This window comes from Triturus cristatus, chromosome 6 (genome assembly GCF_964204655.1).
Source record: "Triturus cristatus chromosome 6, aTriCri1.1, whole genome shotgun sequence".
Classification (NCBI taxonomy): domain Eukaryota; kingdom Metazoa; phylum Chordata; class Amphibia; order Caudata; family Salamandridae; genus Triturus; species Triturus cristatus.
Genome location: NC_140589.1, coordinates 138,353,196 through 138,367,918, shown reverse-complemented (window position 1 = coordinate 138,367,918; position 14,723 = coordinate 138,353,196).

Below are 14,723 nucleotides of genomic sequence, written 5' to 3'. Positions count from 1 at the left end.
CCTGGCCTCTAGGTGTGCCATCCGGAGAAACATGCGGTGCCGAAAGTTCCTGCAGGAACAACAGGGTAGGCAGCAGTGGCTGATGATGAGGTGCCACGGGCAGCTGACAGAACACAGCGCTGTACTGCCGGAGGCAAAGGGGACCTGGCTGGTGCCCGGGGCATTGGAGGAACCTGCAGCTGCTGCCTCCTCCTCCTTCGCTAGGACAACCAGCCGGCGATATTCATCCCGGATGGCCTCCAGCTTGCATTGCCGTGCCCTTGATGCTAACTCCTGCCTGTTGGGTTGGGAAAGAGTAGCTATATCAAGAAAGAAAAAAAACAATTGTAACCAATACTTTTTGAAAAACAGTTACACAAAATTATACACATAATGGCACAGTAGCACTAGCAGTACATAACATTTGTGGTATACTCACTTCCTTGGCCCCTAATATTTGGATGTGATGATTGATGATTAGACTTTCAGGCATTAGGCACTATAGAGTAGACAAGTATTTTTCTCTCTCTTGTTTAGCACAATTAATCTTGTAGGCATGCCAGCTCAGTCAGCTTGTGCCCTGGACAGACATACTTGTGTCACAGACTCACATTACTTTACGACTGTCTGCATGTGGGGCAGCTACACTAGACAATTTTGATCTATTTTTCCATTACGGCCATACTCTGTTAAAACAATGGCAAATGCTCAATTTCACTTTCACCCTGACTACTACAATAAGGTACATGATATATGCTTAATATGAATGATGATGATATACGGCACGATGTCACGTCACTCATGTGATTATGATGATGACATACTGATTTGTAAGTAGTTAACAATGCAGCCGATAGGGCACCCATGGCTGACACGGTCAAAATGTTATGGGTAGGGAATGGAGCGGAAGTGGGTCTCGGAATTGGAGGGAGGCGGTTGATGATGGTTGGGTAGGGTACATAATAGATAGTCATGCACAGTATATATGTTGTGCTTGCAAACTACTGTGAGTCAAGGGAGTATTCCATTCTGAAATACAACCTCAAACCTTTGAATCAAAAACTTTGGGAAAAAAGGCCTTGTTTGTTCTTTCTAGGGCTTTTTTAATTTATCATTGCATTGCTCTTCTACCATTATATTATTCTTTGGCCTTGGCTTTGATACTCTGCCACGGTTTAATTTTCTTTTACATTCTCTTCATCCAGTCTGACTCTTCACCTACTATGATACCATCCAGGCATCCATCAATCCAAACATGGCTATCATAAACCTTTCACCGACAACATATATTTTTCATTTAACCACCACCCATGCGTTCTTGCTTGCCTTTGAGTTTGACCCCCCAAATCCCCTGAAGGATTCCTTTCACCCATACAGTCTCCCCCACCCATGCAGGCATCCTTTCTGCTTTCTTTCACATTTCACCCATCCTTCAACCACCTATGCATCCCATCACCCACCTATATGCATCCCAGGGCCCCTTCCTTCACCCAAGCATCCTTCTATGCCAGTCATAAATGACATGTCGTCTGACTCTTTGTCTTCATGATAAAACTTTCTCTACTGAGTTTAAGATAGAATAGAATAGACCATTAGTTACTCAGCCCCAGCTAATGCTAATGTTAAGTAAATGGTGTTTTCTTCAACTGTTCAGTGTTCACCACAAGTTAGTCTCAGCAGAAGTACAGTGTACTGAGTGAGTGTACACTGGCACCCTTGCAGCTAGTGTATTCATCAGTCTGAATAAGTAAGGAATATGACTTACCACCGCCCGCCACTGCTGCTGGCTCACCCCCTGCATTTGTGGCATCTGCTCCCCCGAAGTGGCATGGCCCTCGCCGCTGGCCCCGGCACTAGTGGTCAGTACTCCTTTAAAAAACATTTCATATTTTTTAGATGCCTTATACGCCTCCCCAATTTATTATTTTCATTAGCAAGATTGAAAATAGTGTCATACACCACACACATCACTATCTACAATTCGGATACTAGGAGTAGAGTAAACAGTATGTCCTATCAAAAATAAAAAAATATCCGGTTGAACATTTTGTTGGCAATTTTTGAAAAGCCTTTCAAGAAAAGAACAGCCCAAAGGACTCAACTCAGTGGCTAGAGCTATTGGTGCATCTCATTTTTGAAAAGAAGAAAGAGGTCTATCTTATTTGAAAAATAATGGTGCTGTTCTCCTCCTCATACTTCCTTCCTGCCATGGTGCATGGTAATCAGTTGTTCAGTGTTCACCATCAACTGCTGCTAATGAAAAAAGTACTAGGCCTGGATTAGAAAAAGTAAAATACACCACTTTGGGGTGTCCAACGTGAGTGACCACCATTTACTGACTGAGCATGAGACAGTAAAAGAAAGCCTTCTCCTCTCAACAAACCTGCGCAGAATACCTTACTTGGTCATGCAATCTGCACAGCAGATTAGTGCTACTAGTACTAGTAGTAGTAAGGTGTCCTTACTACTACTAGTAGTAGCCTATGACCAATGGGTTCACTGAGTCTTACAGTACCACTACTAGGCAATCCACAAAATATACGAGTGGAGAGGGAAAGCTGAGTGGAAAACCAGAAGAAAGCAATCTACAGACAGATTAATACAGAGTCAAAGGCAGTTTGATTTGATGTAAAAAAAAAAAACAGACCCTAGAAACAATGTTAGTAGTACTAGTAGGTAATGGAGCAAAAACAAGAATTTAGAAACATATAGATTGAAGAGGATTTGGGAAAAATTAAAATTAGGAAATGGAAATAATAGAGCGGTAGGGAAATATTGATATGACAACACAAGGGCCAGCAGAGCCATCTGCGCCTGAGGCTGCTTCCTGCTGCTCCTGGGAGACTCCTCTGGCTCCCACAACCGCCTCCCCAGACCCAGTCTTTGTCTTCTTGCCACTGGATGCTGACCATGTAAGACTGAATTAAAGAGACAAAAAGTGATTTGTTTTAAATAAATAGATATTAAATAATCGCTCCAAAAATATTTTTAGACAGAAAACGGCCATTGCAATAACATTAACCTATCCTAATTCAGATTGACTAGTAGTAGACTAGTATTGCAGACTAGTCGCGCACATCCTATCTTTTATTATTCCACAGTTCCATTCCAATTCCTGAATCCTAAACATATAGAGCCTGCCTATTTCAGACTTTGGAATGAATTACAAAAAAATTATGTTAGCTTCTAAGTTCCGATCTCATTCCCAATTATCTCTCAGTCTCAACTCCAACTCCCTTTGACGGGCCAATTACTAAGCCTTCTTAAATGCATAGACGGATGCATGCATATTGCATACACCAAATTAGTTGGTTGCTATTCACTCACTATACGAACTAAAAAGGTTCTACTAGGACTGAAGTCATGAGAGAGGACGTGTCACCCAGGCCGCTTAATTACCAAATAATACTAACTAACTAATTACTACCACTATCATAGTGACAGGACAGCCTGACAGGACATAGGAAAGGTCTGGAGTCTTTCCTATCTGCATTACCTTACTTAAATTCTCTAACCTCTCTTACATAACCAGCCCAAGAGAGCGCAAAGTTGCAAACAAGTACGATTAGTTAGTAGCGCCGAGCACCTGTTTGGAGAATAACAATCAAATAATATTAGATTTTTAAACATAAGTTACCTGCATGTAAGCAGCAGCAGCATGTCAGCTATTTGCGAAAGAAATAATATTCGCAATAACACATAACAGAAGAACACAATAGTAATATAATTAGTTAATAATACTGATATTTGGAAAGCGCGAACAGCTACCTCACGAGGAGGTGTCCCGGCGCTATAGACCGCTGGGGAACCCGTCCTGGCTATCCCTGTGAGATGGTCCCTTTCTGGGTATCTCCAAGGTGAAACCAGGCATCCCCAGCATCTGTGGGGGGCCGTTGTAGAGATGAGGCAAGCTTAATGCCCAGAGTTGCCGAGTGTGTTCCTGGTTAGAGTAGGTACCGAGGCGAGAATTATCGAGTCTGTTTTGACCCTGGTCCACGACCCAGCCGCGTCGGGAATTGAACCCTGGTCCCTGGCCAATTCTCTGCTTACGGGTCTGCCGCCTCTAACCAGTGAGCCACACCTCTCTACAGTTACCCACCAAGACCCTGGATCTCAACACCTAGCAGGTCCAGCAGGTCCTGCTCCGGGTCCAGGACGTCGGACCACTGGTGCAACAGTTGGTTATGGCTGCGCTGGACCCCAGAGCAGCGAAACACTGCTCGGCGCACCCTCTCCCACCGCCGGTGCCGCTCACGGAGCCCATACCCAGGCCTGCCGCCTGATGCCAGGGTTAAGGTGAGGCGCTGGACAAAAAGAACCAGTGCGGCCACCTCAGAAAACAAGTCCTCGGCCTGCACCTCTTTCCGGGCGACGCCTTCCACACGGAGGGCGGTCACGGTTCTCGCTCCTCCTCTTCCCCTGGTCCTTACTCTTCTTCAGACTTGATTCTGAGGTGTGAGAAAATTTAGGAAGTAAGAAAGGAAGTGAAAAAAATTTAAAAGCAAGTAATGGAAAACAGTGAAAAAAACACAAAAAAACACACAAAAAGTAGAAAAGAACCGCAAAATATTCAATCAGGAATAAAGAGGGATAGATAAATAAAAAAGATCAGAATTTTTTTTTTAGAAACAAAGGATTGAAAAGATATAGGGAGGATGGAAAAACAGGCCCAGAACCATAGCAAACATGAAAAACAAGATGGCCGGGCCCATCCGTGACTGAGTGGTGAAGTTTGTGCGATATTTCCCCCCGAGCACGCAAAATGCGTTTCCGAACACGCAATCCGCATTCCCGAAAGTAAAAAACACATCGCAAATGGGCAGTACAAGCAACATCGTGCGCTTGCTGAGTTTTTTGTGCAACTTCGCAGAATTTTTCGTAGCGCGGCTCCGCGAGCTCCGCCCAGGGTTAATGCAGACTCATATGTCTACAATAGAAGCAATACTCCATACCACATGACAGTTACAACAACCAATGGCTGTAAAGTAGGCTGAGCAACAGGTGAATAAAACAACAAACAATCACTGATGAGTACTGAGCTTTGTTCCTTCTCAGAGAGCGCACAACACTGTATAAGGGGAAAGGACATTTTAAATCTTGAACATCTGATTTTTCATCTTACCAAGAAGCCAACAGATGGCTTGTTACCTCCCTTTCTTAAGTTCCTAAAAACTTAAATGGATTTAAGCAAAAATAACCGAACAGAAAACATATTCTCTGATGAATAATTGAGTAATCTCCAAGTGAGACCAGTATTAGCATATAATCAGCACTGTCATCATGCAGTTGTGCCAGATTGAAACAAAATGATTGCATCCTGCATGAAACAAATACTGATGCTAAACGAGACTTCATAGCAGAGACATTTTAAGGCATAGGCAAAGTGGGCACAGGCCCAGGACCCCAACTTTCAACGGAAACACTTGTTAGGCTTTTGTGACAGTCCAAGACTATACAGAGTTTTAAAATTACCAGTTTGTTTACTTACTTATTTATTATAATCAACAAGGGGGGCGTGGCCAAGCAGGCTACCATGGCGGTTGTGGCTTGCTGAGGCTCCGCGATCGGGCCCGCAAACTGCCCGCTTCCAGGCATTGCTCGTATCCAAAAACGCAGCTTCAGGCACCGGAACGGGTCCGGAGTCCATCGGAGCGGTGATCAGGCGTACACCAGGGGAGACAAGCAGCGGCGGCGGTGCAAGTGCCGGACCGGGGCTCTTGGCCGCAAGATGGCAGTTGGCAGTCTCGGAGGACCGAACTAGACGGCGCACGTGAGGACCATGATGCCGGCGCCGCCCGCGGCCCCTCAGAGAGTACACTCGGAGGGACGGAAACGTCAGCCCGCGGGCTTGCAGAAGCGGAGCTCCCTAAGATCCCTGAGCGTGCACCCATTGCCAGACTTGGGTCGACGCGAAGGCAGAGGGCGACCATCTTGGAACTGGTACGGACCCTCCACCGGAGACGGGCTCAAGAATACACGTCGCGCTGCGGTGCTGACCAGGGGTGGCACCTCTTCCATGCAGAGCCCTGAGGCCACAGAGACAGCTGTGCTATTACAGCTTGGTGGTGGGCCCTGGTGCACCCCTCTTCGTGGTCGGTGCGCCTGACCTCAAGATGGCGCCCGACATGCAGCAGAACTGACGGGGCATGGAGCAGGCGACTTGGGGAGAAATATGCTAGCGACAGTGAGGTGAGCTGCACCCCCATATCCTTATACCCGGAAAGCCCCTCCAGCTGAGTGGCCCAGCGCATAAACAGCGCAGGATTGGGCAGATGCCTGACGTTGACATGGTGGCATGACCCCTGACGCCGCGAGAGACAGCTCCCCCCCTGTTTGAAGAGGAGAGACGCACAGCGGGGAACCCTTCAACCCTGGGACACTCTGCAGAGGGGCACTGAGGCGCCTAGGGAGGGTGCCTGACTCCGGTGACAACGAGACCATTGAAGGAGTGGCCCCCCCTCCCCCTTTGGGGTGAATTGCCCGCAGTACCGGTGGACGATCTCGGCACACTGCATTACCCCGGTTGCCGCAATGGGGAAATCAAGAGCGACCCAACATACGGCGGTGCCCGAGACGGCTCCAGAGAATATGCCAAAGAGCAGGATGTGGGTGAATGCAGAAGCACCACAGGCCGATCCGTCGATCTCAGCCAAACTGGATCAGGTTCTTGCGGCCATCGAGCTCTCCAGAGTCTCCATGGAGGAGAGGCTCGGGACATTGGCAACGGACATCAGCCTCATCCGCGACGATCACCGCAAATTGGCGGACAGAGTGAAAGACAGGGAAAAGACGATGGCTGACCTGCAACCCACGATCGAGACGCACCAGAAGACGCTACAAGAGGTTCTACACCGCCTAACCATTATGGAGGAACGTACAGACGACTTAGAAGGACGCTCGAGACGCTGTAACATCCGCGTGTTGGGTTTGCTAGAAGGAATTGAAGGCACGAACCCTCTGCACTACATGGAAACATGGGTGAAATCCTTCACTCCAGAGAAGGACCGATCTGCATTCTTTTCTATGGAACGTGCTCACAGGGTCCCGGCCCGCAGACCGCCACCAGGGGCGACCCCAAGGCCGATGTTGGTGAAGTTCCTGAACTTTCGGGACAGGGACGCGGTGCTGCGGGCGGCGCGTGTGTTGGGTGCCCTGCAGGTTGACAATAAGCGGATCATGGTGTTCCCGGACTATGCGAGAGCAGTGCAGCAACAACGGTCTTCATTTCTGAACGTGAAACGCCGACTCCGTGAGAACAATATCCAATACTCCTTGCTCTTTCCGGCTCGCCTCAGGGTAATTCATAACGGCTCCACTGTCTTTTTCACTACCGCCACGGAAACGCAGGATTGGGCGGATCAGCACTGCACACGGCAGTCCAGAGCAGAAACCACAAGAGATCCGAGCCCTAAACTGTCACGACCCAGGAGGCGTACCCAGAGGCACCCACCTGGTGGTACGGGTGGTGGGACCAGACCACGTACCCAGGACTCTCCCGATCTGGAACAGATTGTGAAAGAACGGAGGGAGGCCCTGCAAGCAGTGATCGATCTGCAGGCGTCCCCCCAGCTGTACGACATAGACCGACCTCCGCATATTTTTTCATCCGAGGGAGAGAACGAAAGTGATGGAACAATGTCGGGCGGAGACTCTGTGACGCCCCCTCTAGTCACTCCTCAGACGGCGGACCTCATCCTAGATGAACAATCAAGAACTCTTGTGACGTAAGATGGGATTGCTGGGAACAGAATGAGGATAACTACACTCACACTTCACACACTGACTATAGACACCTTTGCCAACATCCGACACGTTATGAGCAACGCCCATTGATCCTACTAAGGCCCGATTCGCGTTTAGCCCTGCACACCCACACCGCCGCCCCCATCATACATTGTTGCACCCCCCTTAATAGGGAGCGCAGGTTTGGATGCATTGCTTCTGGCGATGGGTCCTTGGCATTGGGAATGTTTCCCGACCCCAGTTATACAGTTGGTTTTTCCAGTTCAGCAATATCCCATCCCCCCTCATGGAATCACGCAGATGCGGACGCTCACAACACGTGGCCAAACAGTGTCGTGGGGTACGGGCACCCTCACTCAGTTGGGTCGGCCTTGCTTAATACACCCCGACAGACACAGTCCCCGATCATCGCACACAGATACTGAGACATGGCAATAAATACACCACATACTGATGTTACCATCCTCACCCTTAACGTTAGGGGGCTCCACACTCCGAGCAAGCGATATGCAGTATACTCATATGCAAAGCGCCACAATGCTCGGATAACTTTCCTACAGGAGACGCATCTCATTGCGAAGGAGGTGGGGAAACTACAGGCAAAATGGCGGGGTACCATATGCGCCACGACCTATTCCGCGTATGCACGCGGGGCACTGATCTGGGTTCGTCTGGGAACCCCCTTCCAGGAACTCAGGAGGGTGGTAGATAAAGACGGCAGATATACGCTACTAAAGGGCCTCTTAGACGGGCAGGCAGTACTTCTTGGTAGCATATATGCCCCCAATGTAGAACAGGACAAATTTTGGGATCGCCTCGCTGGGATCCTAGCCCCTTTTGCCTCAATTCCCTGGATTCTGGGTGGAGACTATAATTGCACGCTCGACCTAAACCTAGACCGCTCTCGCCCCCCTCCAGTGCACTCTCCGGCCCACAGGCAAACCGACAGATTTCGGGCCTGGCTCGCACACTGGGCACTTACCAACGCGTGGTGAATGCGCCACCCACAGACCCGGTTGTACTCCTTCCACTCCATCCCGCATAATCTACGTATCCGTCTCGACCGATTCTTATGCTCAGCAGCAATACTGCCCAAAATTACCCACACAGACTACATGGGCAGGGTCATTTCTGATCACGATGCCCACATCCTCCGACTAAACTGGCGAACCCCACACCCCCCCGTCCCTACCTGGCGCCTGCCACGGGATTGTCTCTCGGACCAAGTCTTAAGGCATGAGCAGGAGCGTAGCATCCAAGACTATTTTACACACAATGCAGGTACAGCTTCCTCAACTTCAGTGGAATGGGACCCATTTAAAGTAGTGGTCCAGGGAGAATGCATGAAACAAATAACAGGGGTCAAGCGCGTGTTGGAACAAGCGCTTACCAAGGCTGAGCAACAACTCGCCGCTATCACTAAGCGGGACACCACATCCAAGGAAGAGACGCAGCGCTTAGCCAAAGCAAAAACAGATTATCAAGTCGCCTGCGCAGATCTCCGCCGGTACAATTTTAGATCGTACGCTACTCAAATGCATAAAGAAAGGGACAAAACAGGCACAATATTGGCGTGGCTGGCCAAGCAAGACACTGATATCAAACCCATCACCGAAATACTGGACTCCCAGGGTATACTGGTGCGCTCCCAAGCCGAGATTCTTGGGGCTTTTTACGGCTACTACGCGGAGATATACAATGACCCAGCCTCAACTCCACAAGCTGTAGTGGATCGTTTTCTCGATCCCCTGACTATACCAAAAATCACAAGGACAGATAAGGAGGCCCTGGAAACGAGGATAACAGCGACGGATGTGACCCGCGCCTTACATGCCCTAGCCTGTAATAAGGCGCTGGGATTAGATGGGTTCCCTCTAGAATATTACACGACTTTTTCTGTACAACTGGTCCCTCGATTGGTAGAGATGCTCGCGACTGCGCTTGAGAAGGGAGAACTACCGAATCTATAAGAGAGTCAGTACTCGTGACTTTCTTAAAACCGCATCGGGATCCGCAGCAAATGACCTCCTATCGCCCCATATCGCTACTCTCCGCTGACTGCAAACTCCTCGGGAAGATACTAGCAGATAGATACGCACAAATTATACGTCCCCTGGTCCATCCGGACCAGTGTGGATTTATCCCCAGTAGACACACATCCCAGAACATACGCCGCATTTTCCACGTCCAAGACCAGGTGCAAGGGATATATCCCCGGTCGGCCTGCCTCATCCTAGACCTCGAGAAGGCATTTGATTCCCTCACTTGGCAGTACCTTTTCACGGTCCTACAGCGAGCCGACATTGGCCCCACCCTCATCGCATATACACAACTTTTGTACACTAAACTTACCTCACGGTGCGCCTGGGACGCTATATCTCGGCGGAATTCGCGGTTCGGAGGGGCACGAGGCAGGGATGTCTGCTGTCCCCCTTACTTTTTGCCCTGGCAGTCGAGCCACTGGCCATACGGCTTCGCCAGGAGGGAGCGCGCTGGGGCATTCCCATAGCAGGCACCGTGCACAGTGTCTCTATGTACGCTGACGACCTGTTAATATACGTGTGAGACATCACAGAAGACTTGACCCCCCTTTGGGTGACATTGACAGAATTCGCAGCAGCCTCTGGACTGAGGGTGAATTGGGATAAATCCACGATATACCTGCTGCATCCGGACCTACCCCCCCAGGAGGTTAGACTGGGTAGTCAACGAATGCCTTGGAGCGCGGAGGCACCTCGGTACCTCGGGATCCGCCTATATCATTCCTCAACCGATATTTTTGAGGGTAACCACAGTAGGGCATTGGCGGGCATTAGAGCTGTAGTCGGATTTTGGAAAAACCTTCCGCTAGCGCCAATAGGCCGAGTGGCTTTAGCCAAAATGATAATGGTTCCACGATTATTATACTACTTTACCAATCTACCAGTGATCCCACCTAGAACCTTTTTTCGGGATTTGGACTCTTTCCTCAGCGCGTTAATTTGGGGCTCTACCAGACATAGAATAGCACAGAAAAAACTACAATTACCCACTACACAGGGTGGCCTGGGCGCTCCCTCATTCGAAGCCTACTTCTTGGCGGCACAACTACAGTGGCTCTCCCACTGGACGGCAGACAGGTACACGGAGGAAACGCACACCATAACGGGTCGGGTATCCGTTCCGGAGATCCGTCGTCTACTGCTCCCTGGCACCAAACCGAAACATACATATCCCCCACAGGTGGCAGTGGCATGAAGGTGCATGCAAAGAATACACCGCATGTCCTCAGAGACACCCTTGTATTCCCCTCTACTCCCTTTGATTGGGTGGCCCAAGCGGGGACACTATTACACATACAATATGCTCACCACATGGACATCCTGTGGCATCACTGATATGGAGTCCCTTTTTGAGGACGGACAGCTTAGACCATTCCGAAGTCTTATGGACGACTATGATCTTCCCCCAGGGCAATTCCTGCTTCACCGCCAACTACTAGATAGTTACCGGCCGTACCAGGACCTCTCGAGGGGGGAACCACACACACATCCAGTTATTCACACGATTTTACACATAGGGGCAGGTCGACATCTAACTACATGGCTCTATAAGGCCATATGAGAGCTAAACAATAAACCGCTAGTGACCCTACGCGCCTTATGGGAGGCTGAAATTGGGCGCGCGCTTCACGAAAAGGAATGGGAGAGGGCCCTGGAGTACCCCAAGAAGGTATCCAGAAATGCACTCTTTAAAAACATACAATTTTACATACTCCATAGAGCTTACTTGACACCGGCACGCCTTCAACGATTCTACCCGGACACGCAGTTCCTTTGCCCCAGATGCAGTGCACAGGAAGCAGATTTCCAACACATGTTCTGGAGTTGCTCCATAATCTGAACTTTTTGGCAGCACATCCATACTGCTCTAGGGGACCTCACAGGGATCACATGCATGAACACGTGGGAAGCCAGCGCCCTAGGTATCTTCCGCACACACAAACAACACAAGGTGCAGACTCGCTTTCTCTCCCTAGCGGTGTTGTTAGCCAAACGGAGCATCGCCATGCACTGGCGTTCCCCCACCGGTCCCCCACTCGCGGCTTGGGTGGGAGCTACACACAAATGGGCGGCAGCGGAGGAGGAAACGTTGCGGGAGGAGGAGGTGAGAGGGATCTGCAAGCACCCCATATCAATGGATTGGGCCATGTTGTTACATCGCTTTAAGCAACTAACCCCCGGCGAAGACCCAAACGGCGACACACCTACACTACCAGCCCTGCAAATGCAGTCTTAAATCCTGACCGCCCAACCCCTTCATATGCTGGGGACATGATCACATTCAAAGCAGCGCTATAGCGCATACTGCCACACTTGCCGGTCGAGCCTAAGAGTCGGTGCAATCGCAAATACTCGGGGCGCCACACCCACACGACTGTCCGAGCATTAGTCTGAGAGGCCCGGACGTGAAATTCCATACCCATCCCCTAGTTTTTCCTGTGTTAAACCCCAGTTCAAGTGACATATTCACCATCAGGGTCCATAGGGTTCACACATTTATTTATTTATTTTTTTAATTATCCTTCTGTCTTCGAAAATGATATGTGATACCGGATACTGTAATATACGGTCCAATTGATTGAAAGATCTGTATGCTGTACAGCACAATAAACCTGAAATTGTCAATAAAAATATGTTACAAAAAAAAAAATCAACAAGGGGGGAGAAAGAAGGATTCGTGATCCATTCAGCTTCTTTACTTGTACTCAAAATATCAAATGGGGAATGGATCACTTGACCTGAGTAACCAGGGTTTGCGATATTCGTATAGTATACCGATAAAAAACCCTCATTCACGTACGCAAGTCGAGAAAGCGGTATATCTTGATTCTCCGCTCTGTTATTAGTTATGTGACAGCATCATCATAGGGTTAGTTTCATGCTAACTCCACCAGGAGGTTGAACCACTGGTTATTGCAGTAGTGATCAAGAGATAGGTGATGGTGTTTAAGTGAAGTGAAGAGAAGTGATATTAAAATCTCGTACATCCAGATACGTATTTTAATCAAACTGGATTCAAGATATTTAAAAAGTCTTGTTGTGCACTGGAAGACTAATTATGGTCTAGTGCACTTTAGGGTGTCCATAAAAAGGTTGACATGTTTCAGCCCTTACGGTTTCCCCTGTGGTTCAGGTGGGCTTTCTTCAGGACCTAAAAAGTTAAAGAAAGGGAGGCCATATCCTGTTAAGGTCTCAGGGGAATGGGGTATATTGACCCGGTTGACATATGTTCAATTAGAACCTGTATTGGTAAAAAAAAGGAAAGAGAAGAAGAACAGTAAGTACTTCTTTTCAGGTATGCTGTCTCTCTTCGGAAGAATGGAAATAAATGCATGTAACTAATAAAAAATTGCAATTCTTTAGACAATCATGTTCATCATGATATGGCAAATGTACCTTCATTTTGCAAGATAAGATTTGAGTCTCATAGCAATGGTCAAATACCACATGCTTAGTCCATTTTGTCATATAAATACTGATATTCGTTGGTTAACAGTAATGCTTTTTCAACTCTATTGCTAACTATTAGTATTCATCATTGAAATTATTGGGGGAAAACCAAAACCAAAACAACGGGTACCCATTTTTCATGGCGATTCAGTTTGCAAATGCTCAGGACTTGCATTCGTCATTTAACTAAAACGGCCTCGATTGTAGTCAGCGTGCCGTTTATTACGGTAATGTGTCCTTAAAGTAACTAATGGTGTAGTAGATGAATACCGGCTTGTCATGTAAGCTGGGAATTGTAGCAGTATGTCAATATGTCACGCTCAATCCCATAGCTACAAGCTTTAAAATTATAGACATATCTACACAGTAGCAGCACTAGCATTGGTGTTACGCTATGAATTGTAAACATAGTGCAGTGATAACGCTGGTGTAAAAATATAAACATTCTGTATGGGTAGTTACTTGTTACTCATATATGCTAGTGTAATGGTCCTGTGCACTAAACAAATATGTCCATATTTGATTAATAGGATATGTCAACAGGGGGGCACCGGCATTGACTTGGTGCCGTCGCTGTAGAATATGCAGAAAAACAGACAGGCATTTTAATATGAGTAGTTACGTAACTTGGATATCACTATTGGTTTGAACTGCTAAATGGACAGTAATATCTGCCTGCGGTTTGTGAAGTGTCCGGCGTTTAATCTGGCAGAAGAGTTTATTCATGGCGCGCAGTGAATGAAAAAAGTTACTGTGGTGTGATCAATGCGGCGTGCACCGTGTATTCAAACTTCACGTTTAATCTATTTTGGGCACGTGAGTATAGTCATACCTTGAATCCCAAAGTGCGGGCTTCATCGGGCGTTCAGAGAGCTGTGCCTGCTTGAAAAAGACAAGTATGTACACTCGTAAGCTTAGTGCAAAGTAATACGTTACGGTTTTGGCGTCCTCGTGTTTTTCTTCTCATACCTCTTTTGCAGTTCAACACGACATGTGCTGGCTCTTCCTCTATCGGCCCGGTTGTATTTGACTACAGGCTTGTGGGATTAAGTAGGAGTATATAGAAAGCGAGGAAAGACTATGCATGAAAGTGTAAATTGTACTTTGCTAAATCGCTGAATGAAGCAAAATTGTGAATTAGGAATTGAAAATAAAGATTAAAGAAAATGTATATTGTCATGAATTTAAAATTTAAAATTTTGCATGTATCCAGTGATTTTCTGCCTCTCATGTACAAGTGAGATGAATCCTTTTTTGGGTATATAGGAGTTCAGCGTCTAATGTTCAACCAAGAGATGTTATCTTTCAATCCTTGTACATTCGGTTTGAGACAGTGAACCCATCTCCGCTCTTTTTCAAAAAGTACCTGTTCTGCTTTTTGATTTTTTGTTTGTAGGGTCTCTAGAATCACCCATTTCAAATCATTAATGGTATGTCCCATTTCTATGAAGTGGCTGCTCATTTTTGTAGTATTCTTTTTGCACTTCACATTACTCTTATGTTCGCATA